The 14755-nt window shown below is 41.7% G+C and overlaps 1 long non-coding RNA gene across 1 annotated transcript in view; it reads left to right on the top strand.

Annotated features, from left to right (window-relative positions):
• LOC112626970 overlaps nt 1-14470 on the top strand; it is a 41473-nt gene extending 27003 nt beyond the window's left edge. Inside the window, exons 2-3 of the long non-coding RNA XR_003120001.1 lie at nt 7907-8023; nt 14168-14470. This is a non-coding gene — a long non-coding RNA (uncharacterized LOC112626970). The remainder of the gene's footprint in view (nt 1-7906; nt 8024-14167) is intronic.
• Nucleotides 14471-14755: the final 285 nt, after the last annotated feature.

Genomic DNA, 14755 nt, shown 5'->3' with positions numbered 1-14755 from the left:
AGCCCTCTTTCCTATTTGCTAACTCAGTTATGCATGCAATGCTTCCTCCAGGGCGCTCACCACCACTGACCTGTGATGCTGTGAAAGCAAGAGGTCAAGGCCAGGGCACTTCCTCCTGTCTAGCATTTCCTGCATATACATTTTGCAATACATTATTGCGGAGCTGTTCCAGTGTGCATAGTGGGTGGGTAGGGCAAGGACTGGGACAAGCAGCACCAGGGGAGATTGCAAGAAATCCATCCACATTTATGCAGATTTTTTCTCCTGGGGCTTCAGTAACAGATTCACTTTTTTCTTTTGAAATTCCCAACTGAAAATGTTGTCTTAGATGGGTGCATGTGTGCAAGTACAAATAAATGCACATAACAACATCAGATACTCATGATAGGCATACTGTAAAGGACGAAAGGCCCACACCTACTTCAACCACCTTCATTCCCTCCTTCTCATGATTCATTTGTGGAGCAGGAAGCTGCTGACATCTTCAAATACAAGCCTCTCTGAGCTTGGAGTCAAGGGGCAACATTTCTGCAGAGGGCGCCTATAGACATCAATTTCCCCAGTGCTTTATTTCCAAGACCCTGATTTACAGATGGATAAATTAAAATTTCTTTTGTTTATCACATGATAAGAAATGCAAGTTCATTTGCAGGATTCTCTGTGAGTTGTTCCTTGCTCTGCAGATGTCGTAAGTTCTGGTGGAGCTGAACTCCTTTCTACTAAATGAGCACTGTTCCTGACCATGGATTTTGGTATTGAAGATTTCTCAAAGGATCCAGCTCTTTAATTGGAATGTCCATGAATCAGGAAGAGCAATGAATAGCTAGTTAAATAGCAATGGCCTTAAACAAGTCCTCAACACGTATGAGCAACAGATTTCTTTTTCTTTTTGTCTTTTTGTCCTTTCATTCCTTCAACCAGGTTTCTCTTAGGGATCAAGGAGCTCACAATCTAGGGAGAGAGACAACAAAAAATTTGACCATTATGCAAAATGTATATGTAAGATGCTTGTATTGCAAGCAACAGAAAATCTGGCTCAATCAGGCCCAAACCAGGAAGGAAACTGATTGGTTCACATGACTGAAAACTCTCAAGGAAGGTTTGCCTCAGACAAGCTCACTCCCAGCAGCTCAGCCATTGGGTTTCTTTTCCATTTCTCCACTTGCCTTCTGGGATATTGGCTGCATTCTAAGGCTGGCCCCACTCAGAGTCCCAAAATGGCCATAAGCAACTCTCAGAGTAATATGCTTCCTTTTTCAAATCCCATGAGAAAGAATGTGTCTTTGTCCCAGCACTCCTGGAAAATGTCCTGAGACTCAGTGTGGTTCAGGGTGGGGCTGGTGGCTAAGCTGAGCTAATCAATTACATGATCAAAAGATGGTCACAGGCTCCACCCTGGAGGCAGGTGTGAGAGTCAGCTGCACAGGAATCCCTAAATGGAAACAGAGCTGTGGGACAGGAAAAAGCAAGATAGCAAGAAATGTTGATTTCAGGGAAAGGGTTTTCACAGGTGTATTAATGTGATTGCCTGATGGGTTCTTCTTGCTGGCTGCACAGATAAACCCAATTTACTGAGACAGCAATGTTGCAATAAAGAAAGCATTTAGTTAATACAAGACTGACCAAGCAGAAGGACAGGAGTTTATTATTATCAAATCAGCCTCTCCAAGAACTCAGAGGCTAGAGTTTTTATGAATAATTTGGTGGACAAATGGGTAGGGAATGGATGCTGCTGATTGGTTGGGGATGAAATCATAAGGGTGTGAAAAATGGTCCTTGTGTACTGAATCTGCCTCTGGGTTGGGACCACGGGTGTGATTAAGTCATGAGTTACGTGTCCAGGTGGGGTCAGTCAGTTGCTAGAATGCAAAAGTCTGAAAAATGTCTCAAAAGACCAATATTAGGTTCTACAATAGTGATGTTATCTATAGCAATAATTGGGAAAGTCACAAATATTATGGCCTCTGGCCACATGCTCTTGAGCATACGGATTATAAAAAGTATGCCTACATTTTAGCAGAATTTGGGCCCCTTCCATAATCTTAATCTCATGGCCTTCCATTAGTTTTACAAAGACAGCTTCTGTCCCTGAGCAAGAAGGAGGTTAGTTTTAGGGAGGGACTATTATCATCCTTGTTCTAAAGTTAATCTATAAACTAAATTTCTCCCATGGTTAGCTTGGCGTATGCCCAGGAATGAGCAAGGACAGCCAGCCTATGAGACTAGAAGCAAGATGGAGTCAGCCATGCTAGACCTCTCTTGCTGTCATAATCTTTGCAAAAGTGGTTTCAATCACATGACACCTGGAAGCACAAGAAGAGGGGTCCCCCTCAGCCTGAGTCGGCTCAGGGTTTTCTGAGCCAAGAATGAATCGTAGAAATGGAGGAAATTTGAACTGATCAACTACTAGAATTTATTCCTGTTGTACTTGAGGTGGAAGCTACCCTAGGTTAGAAAATGATGACAGTGTGAAATCTGTCTAAAGAAAAGAAGTCTGAGAACAGACTTTATGCCAGGACTCAAGAGGCTGTGTGTTTGGGAGTTCACATTCATCTCTTAAATTCTCAGCAAAGAGGATGAAAATATTTGAATATGTCCTAAGAGAGCTGTTCCTGCGCAGATTCCGGTTCCAGGGCCTGTGTAATACTGAACTGTATTACACAAGACAAGCCTAGGCTTGATTCCAACCAATCTGGGTTTGAGTCTTAGCTTGACCACTCATTGTAGCCTTGGAGAAGTCACTTAACCTACCTACTTGACCTCTTTGTATTTAAAATTTGAATAACAGCACTTTCCTGGCAGTGACTGTGAAAAGCAGAAATAATGCCTCACAGTATATGGTGTGAAACCGGCATTAAGCAACTATGACTATGGCTATTTAAATGGAGCTGCCTCTCTGGCATGATGCAAGGTCAGAAGAGGAATGTGCACTTTCTGGAAAAGCCTGGCTTTGGACAAGATCTAGGCAGTAAACACAAACACTGGGGAGGTATTAAGGACATGCTGATATGGGTGGAGTCTCTGCTTGGGTTCACGCCATGTTCCTCATGGATTCACACATGCCTGAACATTCCTGGAAGATGGTCCTCCTTTTGGGAAAGGAGCATTTTAGGGATATAAAGTCTGGCATACAGGCTTGGTTCAAGGTAATAGACTCATATCAGAAAGGAAAATTCATAAACTCCACACTTTCCTCAAAATCAGAACATTTCTGGTCTAGCCCCCCTCAGCTGGGTCCTAAAGAAGAGACATAGTAGGAACATGTAAGACTAAGATTATGACTGTCAGGCAGCCCAGAAGGCAGTTTTTGGATGGTCCAGAGGAGAGCACAAGAAAGTGTTATGGTGCCATCTGGTTGGGGTTGGGATTGGAGTTGTATGGAGTCCAGAAAAAACAGTTTGCACTGGGGCTACCTTGCCCCAGTGTGGGCAGAAGGAGAGGGAGGCATCACATTTGGTGGGCATGAGAGAGACAGAGAGGGGTCAGTGCCAACAGCTGCAGCAGCAGGGGATACATTTTGTGGCTTTGAAGCATAGCCACAGTGGCTTGGAGGTGTCAGTGTCCTCACTGGGGGTGGGTCTGTCGTGCCCCAACACAAACATCACTGCAGTGAACTGTAGCAGGGGGAAGCTGAGTGCAGGGTCACATGGTAGCTGAAAGGGCCATATGGTGAGCACACATGTGCCATCCCCTGGGGGTTCCCAGGAGCAGCTGGAGGGATTCTGCAGTGTTGATGAGGGTCAGGGCCAGACAGACCCTGCTGGTTACTCTAACTTTGCCCCAGAGTAGTGTGACCAAGGAAACTCAGGCTACACAAATCCATCACATCCTCTAGGACACTACACAACTGCTTCAAAGCCAGGAGTTCGTCTATTACATTGTGCCTTTAAGAAACCACGACTTAATGTTGTTATGCCTTTGCCTTTTGCCAGGGATCATTGAGAATGTTTCACATATACTATAAAACCTCCTATAATGACAAATTCTATTACAATGTTTAAAACCATATGTAAAACAAACCCTCCTGATTACTTTCTCTTAATATGCTAGGAATGTTTTTCTCTCATGTTGCACTAGTATGCTTCCTTCCTTTTTTTTTTTTTTTAATGAGCTAAACAATATATGAAGTTTCTTTTTGCCTTGGCCACCAGGATGGTAATAGTTAAGTGTGGTGCTCAGTTTGTTTAACTTTCTTTAGCATAGACAGATTTTATGTTAAAACTGTTACCTCTCACCCCTCTTGTCATCAACATGGCTCCTGTTTGGGGTATTGTGGTTATCATTGCTGTTTTTGTCATTATTTTGATGTCTTTTAGGTAAGCTACCTACAATACTTGTTGGAATTAGCTTGTGGATGGCCCAGAGTTTATTTCATAAATGCACTATTTGCTGAGAGAATCTGTAAAACTTTAATCTTTCTCAGGACAGAAAACTCTTTTAAACCTCATATCATTTTTCTCCTAGGCATTCGGAGTTGAGAATAATGCTGCCTTTTTCTCAACATATTTTCATATGAGGCAATTCTTTGTTCTGTCAAATAGATTTATTTTCTTTATCAGGCAGAAATGTGGGCAAAAGAAAATGATCTCATTGCATATGATTCCTGACACAATACCCGGGGCTCCAGGCTGCAGTAAAATTTAGTTTCACAAATGACTTAGGAAACCTTTTTGGTTTTGAACACCTGTTCAAAGCATCTTGTTTGGAAGTGTTCACTGTTGTTACTTCCTCTATGGCAACACAGACATGCTCTTGTCCTGATCCTTACATTACTATTGAATATGGAAGGGCTAGTGTTCACGTTCTTGCCCCAGCTTTTATAAAAAGAAAAAAATTATTTACTGAAGTCAACAAATTTCTAAGTCTTTATTTATAAGAATAAGCACAAACCAGCTGGGCACCTGTAACACCTGTAATCCCAGCACTTTGTGAGGCTGAGGTGGGAGGATCACCTGAGGTCAGCAGTTCAAGAGCAACCTGACCAACATGGTGAAACCCTATCTCTACTAAAAATACAAAAATTAGCTGGGCATGGTGCCAGGTGCCTGTAATCCCAGCTACTCAGGAGGCTGAAGCCAGAGAATTGCTTGAATCTGGGAAGCGGAGGTTGCAGTGAGCCGAGATCACACCATTGCACTCCAGCCTGAGCGACAAGTACAAAACTCCATCCCCCCCACAAAAAAATATTGGCACAAATCAGTGTATAGCTCAAAGAGGTCTTGCTGTAAACACACTGATAGAACCATGACCATGATCAAACAAACGAAAAGTTACCAGCACCCCAGTAGCTGTCCTCTTGCCCTGACCCCAATCCCTACATCCTCCCAAAAGGTAATCTTAACCCTGCTTTCTGACATCATTATTGCTTGCCTGTTTTTAATCTATGTAAAAGTAATCATTCAGTATTTGCTTTTCTGTGTACTTTTCATTAGTTTCACCCTCATTGTTGCATGTAGCAATTATTCATTCATTTTTATTGCTCTACATTAGTATTTAATTATATAAACACACCTCAAGTCTTGTATCCACTGTACTCTTGGTTTCCACTTTCATTTTTCCAGTTTTGCTCCCTTACATATAAGGTGGCAATGAATATTCTTGTATATGTTTTTTAGTGAATATATACATGCATATCTTTTGTGGATATACCTATTTGTTCTGGGCCATAGGTTTTGTATATGTTCAACTTTAGTAGATACTAGAAAAGTTTTCCAAAGTGGCTATACCAATTTTCATGCTCACTAGCAGAGTATGAGAGTTCCAGTTGCTCCACATCTTCATCAACATGTGTTACTGTCAATCTTTGTAATGTTAGTCATCCTGGTGACAACCAGTGAAGTTAGACGCCTTATCTTATGTTTATTGGCCATTTGGATATGCTTCTTTTATGAAATGCTTGTTCAAGTCGTTTGTTCATTCTTTTACCTTATAGCAATGCCATGAAGATACTTCCCTATATTTTCTTTAGGAGCTTTGTTTATTTTGCATTTAGGCTCATAGTCCAAATATAATTATGTGTGAGTTACATGTTAAGATTTTTTCTGCATAAAAATACAATTGACCTAGCATGATTTATTACAAAGATCATCCTTTTGCCACTACTCTACAGTGCAATTTTTGTCATAAAATCAATTGTTCATATATGTGTGGGTCTGTTTATGGACTCTTTAACATGACCCATTGTTCTAGTTGTCTTCCTTTCATCAATTAATGTAACTTTGAGTTGCAAACATTGGTCTATAAGACCTGATGCTCAGGTATGCCTGACTACAGGTAACAGGAAGGTTTGTAAAATGCTCGAATGCAGAAAATCCACTGAAATATCACAACCGGAAAGGATAGTAGAGATCATTCAATCTAATTCCCTTATTTTAAAAATGAGAAAGCAGGTCTACCTAGGTGTGCTCGATATCTCTACTCCACCTGTTATTCCCCTGGAGATGGGCCTCCAAGGTTCACATCAATGGGCTCCCTTATTTTCTGATTTATGGTTGGTTCAGCTTATAGGGAGCATCTATTTGAGGATGCAGAAGGGTGAGGGGTCAGATATTTGTTTTCTTAGCTACATCCCTGCAGGCTGCTAGTTCTTTCCATAGAAAGTTATGGCTCCTGATGGGAGGCCCTCTCCAAGAACACTCTTCTTCCAGGTACCCAATTAACACCTCCTTTCTTTTGCCCCAGGCCTGGAGTGGTAACACTATCTCACTGTTACTAGTCCCAGGGTACTGCACTGGGGTTCTGATGACACATGACTAAAGGCACCTATGTTCCAAACCAGAGGATGAGAGACAGAACCCAAAGAATAGTCAAAGGGCACATTGCATCCATCTCTTAACAAAGGTTTCTAGAATCTGCTACATGACACTTCTGCTCAAATTTCATTGACTGTAACATGATCACTTGGCCATACCTAGCTATAAAGCTGAGAAATGTTCTAGTTAGCTAGGTGTCAAGGTAAAAATCTTATAAGTTAAAAATACCACTAACCAGGGGATAGCAAGTAGTCTCTGTCACCCATGCCATTTAATTCAAGTCTAGCCATTAAGCACATATGCAGTGCCACTCTGAGCCATCATGATTCTCAGATTCAGGAATGAATAGTACATGATCTTGGTGCAGTCTAATGCAGGACAGAGATTCTTACCTTCGGAAAATGACTGCGCCATATCTATACTTTGCATTTGGGATTCAAGAGGGCACAAGACATTGTCCCTGTCTTCAGACAGATGACCATGAAGACATATCTGTTAGAACTCTTAGTAAATGCAGGTTACCCAGGGAGACACAGACAGGAATACAAGAAGAGAACCGTTCTCTGAAGGAAGACTGGGACTTTACCACAGAGACAAAGCAAAGACAGACTTTCAAGCTCAGAAGTAGCAAGAGAAAGACACAAGGAATGAAAGCACAGTGTTTCAAGGGATCAGCAAGAATTCCAGAGATCTTGGAATATAACCTGGGTAAGGATGAGGCTGGACAAGTCCACAGTGGCCAAGGAAGGTAGGACTCTTGTGTGCCAAGCACAGGCATTTCCCAAATGCCTCCACCCACCCATCCCCCAATCTCTTCTGTAGTACTTGCCTGTGGAAGATTTCCACTAAGCCACCAATGAACAGTAACGTCATATCCAGAAGTATATCAGGCTCAGGCCCAATTTGCATCCCTCAGTGAATTTACCAGAGATACAAATCTTAGAATTTCGCCCCTTTCTTGGCTTGAATGATCTAATGGAATTCTGGAATAACTTACTTGGCCAGACTCATTCTCAACCTTGGGAAAAAAGCAAGCTGGTGAGGGGAGAGGTGCAAGACGACTCTTTCGCCCATCCATTTAAAAATTGCTCCAAATGGTTTATTTTCCAATAAAAACAAACATTTTAAATAAAAAATTTTTTTTCTTCCCACAGATATATTCTGGAAAGAAGAGGAGGGGGAAGAAGAAAGACTGTAAAGGAAGGAGCAGTACTGTTTTCATGAGGACCTACTATGTGCCAGACATTATTCTAAGTGCTGGGGTCACCATGGTGAACAAGACAGTCCCTGCTGTCTCTAGGAGTTCATATTCGAATGGAAGAAAATTATTTAAAATTGTACTTATTATCTCAGATTTTTTTAGGTTTTGATAAATACTATGAAGAGTATAAAATGGCACAGTAAAGAGTGACTGAAGACTCTTTAATTGGGGTATGAACAAGTTCTAAGAGGTGACAATTGAGTTATGACCTTGTGTTAGTTTCCTATTGCTGCCATGGTAAATTACCAGAAATTTAATGACTTAATCCCACAAATTTATGAGCTCATCATTCTGAAAGTCAGATGTCCAACACAGGTCTCATTAAGCTAAAAGCAGGTTGTCAGCAGGGCTGCATTCTCTCTGAGGGTCTAGGAAGAACCCATTTCCCTACCTTTTCCCGCATTGAGAGGATGTCAGCATTCCTTCCTGTGGTCCTTTTCCTCCAACTGCAAAACCAGCAAATTGGCATCTTTGGATCCTTCTCTGCTTCTGATACTCACTTTCTTATCTTCTTATACTTAAAAGGACCCTTGTGAATACATTGGACCTACCTAGATAATCCTCCCATCTCTACATCCTCAACTTAATCACATCTGTAAAGTTCCAAGGATCAGGACATCATCAGGGTTTGGGGGTAGGAGGGCATGGGCGCGGAAGAGGGTTGTTATTCTGCCTATCACAGATCTAAATGATGGAACAAAGGCAGTTATGTGAAGATCTTAGGAAAAACCATTCCAAGCAGAAGGAAAAGTAATGCAAAGAACCCGGAGTGGGAATGAACATAGCACTTTTAAGGGACAGAAATATGAAAACAAGGCCACATCTCTGGAATCTAGTTTTCTCTGTCATATCCTGGAGAGGAGGTTTTTTTCTGTGGGCATGTCACATCTCAGAAATCAGAGAGAAGCACAGCAAAGCCCCCTGGCTCAGATAACACGGCTGGCGGGTATTTGCCTATACACAGACTTGCTTGTAGCCTATCTCTGACACTTTGCCAAATTCTTCAAAATCTTATATTCTATTAAGAAATAACAAATCGAGTGCTATTTTTAACACACTTGAAAGTGTTCACTGGAAATGCCCACCTTTTGATTTCATGTTGGAACCCATTAGCATTGATTTTTCAAACATACCACCATTGATTCTCTAACAGCACGTCAGATCTCCAGCTGAAGGAAAATAGACTCTGAAGAATAAAATGACGGCCCAGAGAAGGTTTAAAATGTCTAGAAAATAGATGTTTATCTTCCCATATGGATATGTGGTTCTTTTAAAAAGTGAAAGCATACAGTTTGAATCATAAAGTAAAATAAATCAAACTGTATTCTACAAACCTCATAGAATAGATGTTTTCAATATTCCACATCAGCAGGACGATGGAACAAGGAGAGGGTCAAAACTGAACTTCTCCAGGGTTTATTTTTCTGTTGTTGATTCTCTCACACCAAATGAGCTAATCAAGCTTGTCCAACCTGTGTATAAGTTGCTACCCTGCATGAAATCAAATGGACACCCTGTCAGGGATGTCTAATTTTTTTACTTCTCTGGGATACAATGGAAGAATAAGAATTGCCTCAGGCCACACATAGAATACAACAACACTAACACACTAACAATAGCTGATGAGAAAACAAAACAAAAATCTCGTAATATTTTAAGAAAATTTGTGTCTGGCTGCATTCAAAGTTGTCTGGGGCCACATGTGGCCTGTGGGCCGCAGGTCAGACAAGCTTGATTATATGTTGAAATCCGAGCTCCCAGCACCTGAGAATGGGACCTTACTTGGAAACAGTATCAATGAAAACATAATTAGCTCAGTAATTATTCTTTCTTTCAAAAGAAAAATATTTTTTATGTGTGAATTTTCCCAGTTTTAGTGAACCTCAGTATCTACTAAAATGCTGTGGTATATACATCCTAACAACCACCACCACCATAGTAGGAGTTCCACATGTGCTGTAATTATGATGTCAGAAGGTAGAAGAGATATTGTGGAGACTTCCAGAAGGCTCAGTCACACCCCAGCAATGTGCTCTGAGCTCCTGACAGCTCAGTGTATGGCATCAAAGGAGATGAGACAGTACATGAGGATGTTCGCATATAAGGAGTCAACTAATCGCTGGTGGATGAGCAAGTTGGGGGTGCTGGGGTCCATTCCTGCTGGACAAACCCAGCCTCCTTACCTGCTATTCTTTACAATGTGGCAACTCTCTTTTCTTCTCTATTTTCCTTACTTGTTTATTTTATTATTATTAATATCGCTAACATAAAACCTTCTGAAATATAATATGTAAAAGACACCATCATCCCCAATTTATTCTTCCCAAAAGCAACAATTATTAACTGTTTCCTTTGGGTCTTTTCAGAATTGTCCTTCTACATAACATAAGATAGTATAGTATTGTATCAGGTCATAATACATCTTATCATAACTGTCTTCCCCTGTGAATGGTGTCACACTGCACGCATTGTTGTGCAACTTGCATTTTTTTTCTCTTTGCTCAGTACCCTGGGCGAACTTCCATGGCAGCAAGTCAGCATTTTGAAAGTGCCCCATGCAGAAATGCAGACTTCATGCTTTCTCTGTGGTTCACTGTTTGTGGCTAAAGAAGAAAGTTACTGAAATGTGTCCAGACCATGGCTTTCAAGAGAAAGGAATCTATTGTGTATGTAACTGACTTCATCCCAACGTATGATTTTGATTTGTCAGTTAGGATATTATTTTCCTTATCACATCATCTGAGATAATTAAAGGACTCTGAAATGTCGCCTTCATTCCTCTGATGACTTGCGAACAGAACTCTTGAAAGGCTTTCAAACTTGTCATCTCAGTACATACCCATTTGAACACCCCAGGTCAATTAATTTTTCTAAGAGAATGTATTACAAAATGAGCTACAGCGTGAATTCATTACCATAAATTATGAAACAAGAGGTCATCGTGCTTGCAAACTTAGAAGAAACTTTTAAAAACAGAATGAATATTTCTTCATAAATCTTATAATGTGATGATCCACTTTGCATTTAGAAGGACATAAAAACAGTATGAATTCATCCTAGCGTATTTGGTGATTCCCTCTTCAAAGTGGTACCAGTGCCTTAAATAAGGGATTAAATGAAGATTTTTATTAATATCACACAAAACATAGTTTTGAAAAGTGATGAATCTGGCCGGGTGTGGTGGCTCACTCCTGTAATCCCAGCACTTTGGGAGGCCGAGGAGGGTGGATCACTTGAGGTCAGGAGTTTGAGACCAGCCTGGCCAACATAGTGAAACCCAGTCTCTACTAAAAATACAAAAAATTAGCTGGGCATGGTGGTACATGCCTGTAATCCCAGCTACTCGGGAGGCTGAGGCAGGAGAATCACTTGAACCTGGGAGATGGAGCTTGCAGTGAGCCAAGATCGCGCCATTGCACTCCAGCCTGGGTGGCAGATAAAGACTCTGTCTCAAAAAAAAAAAAAAAAAGAAAAAAGAAAAAAGGAAAGGAAAGTGATGAATCTAAGTTAATGTCCAAAGCACTAAAGCCACATTGAATAAAACTAAGTAAATTTTCCCCTTTCTTAAGCAAAGCGGACTTCAGTATGGCCTTAGTGCTTTGAGGAGACAATGTAACTCTTTATGGAAGTCTCATCCCAGTGAATGCACAAGTGCAAAATGTTTTTGTTTTTTTCCTTTTTGTTGTTTTTTTCCCCAAACGCAGAACTTTTATCAGTTTGTTTTGTCAGGCCCTGGCCTTTGAACTGTTTTTAATAGAAAATTAATAAATCTCTGCTTTGGGATATATCACACTCTCTTAAAAAGGAAAAATGCGACCTGAAGTAACCTATTTCTTCCTATCAGCAATAGCCCAACTTAAACCAGATATATTCTGTGGTGTATGGTATATGGGTTTTATGACCAAACAGACCTGCTTCATTTTGTTTTGTTTTGTAGCCGCATTTTTGAGATAAAATTCACATGCCGTACAATTCACTCAAACTTGGTTTGGAGTCCAAGTTTTTCAGCTTCCCTAGGCTTCAGTCTTCTTATCTGTAAAATGGTAATAAAAATAGTACAACCCTCTGATTTGCTGTGCAAATGAGATGCTTGTGTTCAGTGTATCCCATGGCTAAATAAATGAAAGCATAACAGAAAGAATAGTTTTTCATCTTTTACACACTCAACTTGGTCATTGAACTTTATAAGCAATCAGATCTCTGATTCTGATTTTCCACTTCGACAGTGAAAACCTTAATTCTGTTAATTTATGTTAATTTCAGGTACCAAATCTAGTTTAATTGAGTACTTTATCAGTCTCTACTGATTAAACACTCACTCAACGATAGATTCTGCCCCTCCCCTGCCTTGGGATGGACCTGGGTTCACAGGCAGCCGCTATGGCAGTGTGGCTGGTTTGCATCTGTCCGCTGGTGCTGCTGCAGTGGAGACTTCCATCTGGTCTCTTGGGATGGGCAGTGCGAGGAGATGAAGGTTCCAGAGATCTTGCTTGTTTCCTCTGTCATCTTGGGCCCCAGGAGCTACTTGTTGCCGTCTCGATGCCCTCCAAATACTCATGGCAACAGGGGACATCTACAGGGCTTTGTCTCTCAAGGGGCCCCAGCAGAAAATGAGAAATGAGGTAGAGGTCCACCATCACTTTATTTATTTATTTTTTTGAGACAGAGTCTCTCTCTGTTGCCCAGGCTGGAGTGCAGTGGCGCAATCTCGGCTCACTGCAACCTCTGCCCCCCAGGTTCAAGCTATTCTCCTGCCTCAGCCTCCCAAGTAGCGGGGACTACAGGCACCTGCCACCACGCCTGGCTAATTTTTTGTATTTTTAGTAAAGACGGGGTTTCACCATGTTAGCCAGGATGGTCTCGATCTCCTGACCTCGTGATCCACCCACCTTGGCCTCCCAAAATGCTGGGACTCTTGAACGCCAAACTACAAGCTTCCTTCAGCACTCGGAGGTACGAGTGGAAGCAGGGCTTTTCACCATCGCACCTGACTTCCTCCTCTCTCCAAAGTCTCTCTGCTCCCCTCTCTTGTTCGGGTTTGCTGGGGAGCACAAGAAGCTGCGTTTTTTGTTCTGCTGATTTCCATTAACACCCCCTACCCACCCCACCCTCACCCCTGGCAAACAGAGGCCACTAAATGGAGGTGAGCATGAGGAAGAAAAATGGAGCAGGCCCAGCAGGTTGACGTGTCTGATTTGCCACTACAGCCACAGTGGTATTTCACATTAGTTTATATTCTACATGTTTGATGGTTATCTTACTTCTACTATCACAAAAAAAATTCTGCATTTCTTTCTCTGGATGCAGGTATTGTTACTTATTTTTCTCTCCTGGAAGATGAAATCTGAAGGAATTCATAATTCTAGTTTATGATTCTTTGCCCTCACCTCTTGCCTCCATTCTTTGATCTCTGATACCCTGTGTATGAGGTACTGTCTTATATGAAATCTTATGGGTTGGATAGACCCTTTCAGGGGTGTCCAATCTTTTGGGTTCCCTGGGCCACATTGGAAGAAGAAGAATTGTAGTGGGCCATACATAAAATACACTAACACTAGCCGGGCGCAGTGGCTCATGCCTGTAATCCTAGCACTTTGGGAGGCCGGGGCGGGTAGACCACAAAGTCAAGAGAACGAGAGCATCCTGGCCAACATGGTGAAACCCCGTCTCTACTAAAAATACAAAAATTAGCTGGGCGTGGTGGTGTGCACCTATAGTCCCAGCTACTCGGGAGGCTGAGGCAGGAGAATCGCCTGAACCTAGGAGGCAGAGGTTGCAGTGAGCCAAGATCACGCCACTGCACTCCAGCCTGGTGACACAGCAAGATTCTAACTCAGGAAAAAAAAAAAAATACACTAACACGATAGCTAATGAGTTAAAAAATAAATCACACAAAAAATCTCATACTTTTTAAAGAAAGTTTACTAATTTGTGTTGGGCTGCATTCAAAACTGTCCTGGGCCACATGCGGCTTGCAGCGGGCCTTGGGTTAGATAAACTTGATTATATGTTGAAATCCTAGCCCCCAGGACCTCAGAATGAGACCTTACTTGGGAACAGTGTCATTGAAGATATAATTAGCTCAGTTAAGATGAGGACATATTGGCGTATGGTGGGCCCTAATCTAATATGACTGATGCTTTGTATAAAAGAGGGAAACTTGCAGCTAGTTGGGAGGCTAAGGTGGGAAGATGACTTGAGCCCAGCAGGTCGAGGCTGCAGTAAGCCAAGATCGTGCCACTGCACTCCAGGCTGGGCAACAGATGCTGTGTGAAGATGAAGGCAGAGATCAGGCTGATGCTTATGGAAAGCCAGAGATTGCCAACAAACCACCAAAAACTAGGAGAGAGACCTGAAACAGATTCTCTCTGAGTCCTCAGTAGGAACCAACCCTGCCAACACCATGATCTTGGACTTCTAGCCCCCAGAACTGTGAAATAATAAATGTCTGATGTCTAAGCCAGCCAGTTTATGGTAGTTTGTTACAGCAGCCCTAGAAACCTAATATATGGTACATATGGTTTTGTCTTCCCAACCCACTTATTTTTCTGGGAAATCTCTCTCCCTCCCCAGTTACTGCAGGAGCAGCCATGTTGATCAACATGGCCTCCTGCCCCGGTAGAGTTCATTGAAAATTGGCATTTGAAACCAGAGAACAAGTCTTCAGTGACTAAAGCTGAAAAGTATGAAACTCAGGAACTGCCAACAACCATGTTTTCTACAACAAAAAGAAAGCCAGTCT

The sequence above is a fragment of the Theropithecus gelada genome, chromosome 6 (assembly GCF_003255815.1).
Source record: "Theropithecus gelada isolate Dixy chromosome 6, Tgel_1.0, whole genome shotgun sequence".
NCBI classification, from domain to species: domain Eukaryota; kingdom Metazoa; phylum Chordata; class Mammalia; order Primates; family Cercopithecidae; genus Theropithecus; species Theropithecus gelada.
This window is presented reverse-complemented; position numbering and strand designations above follow the sequence as displayed.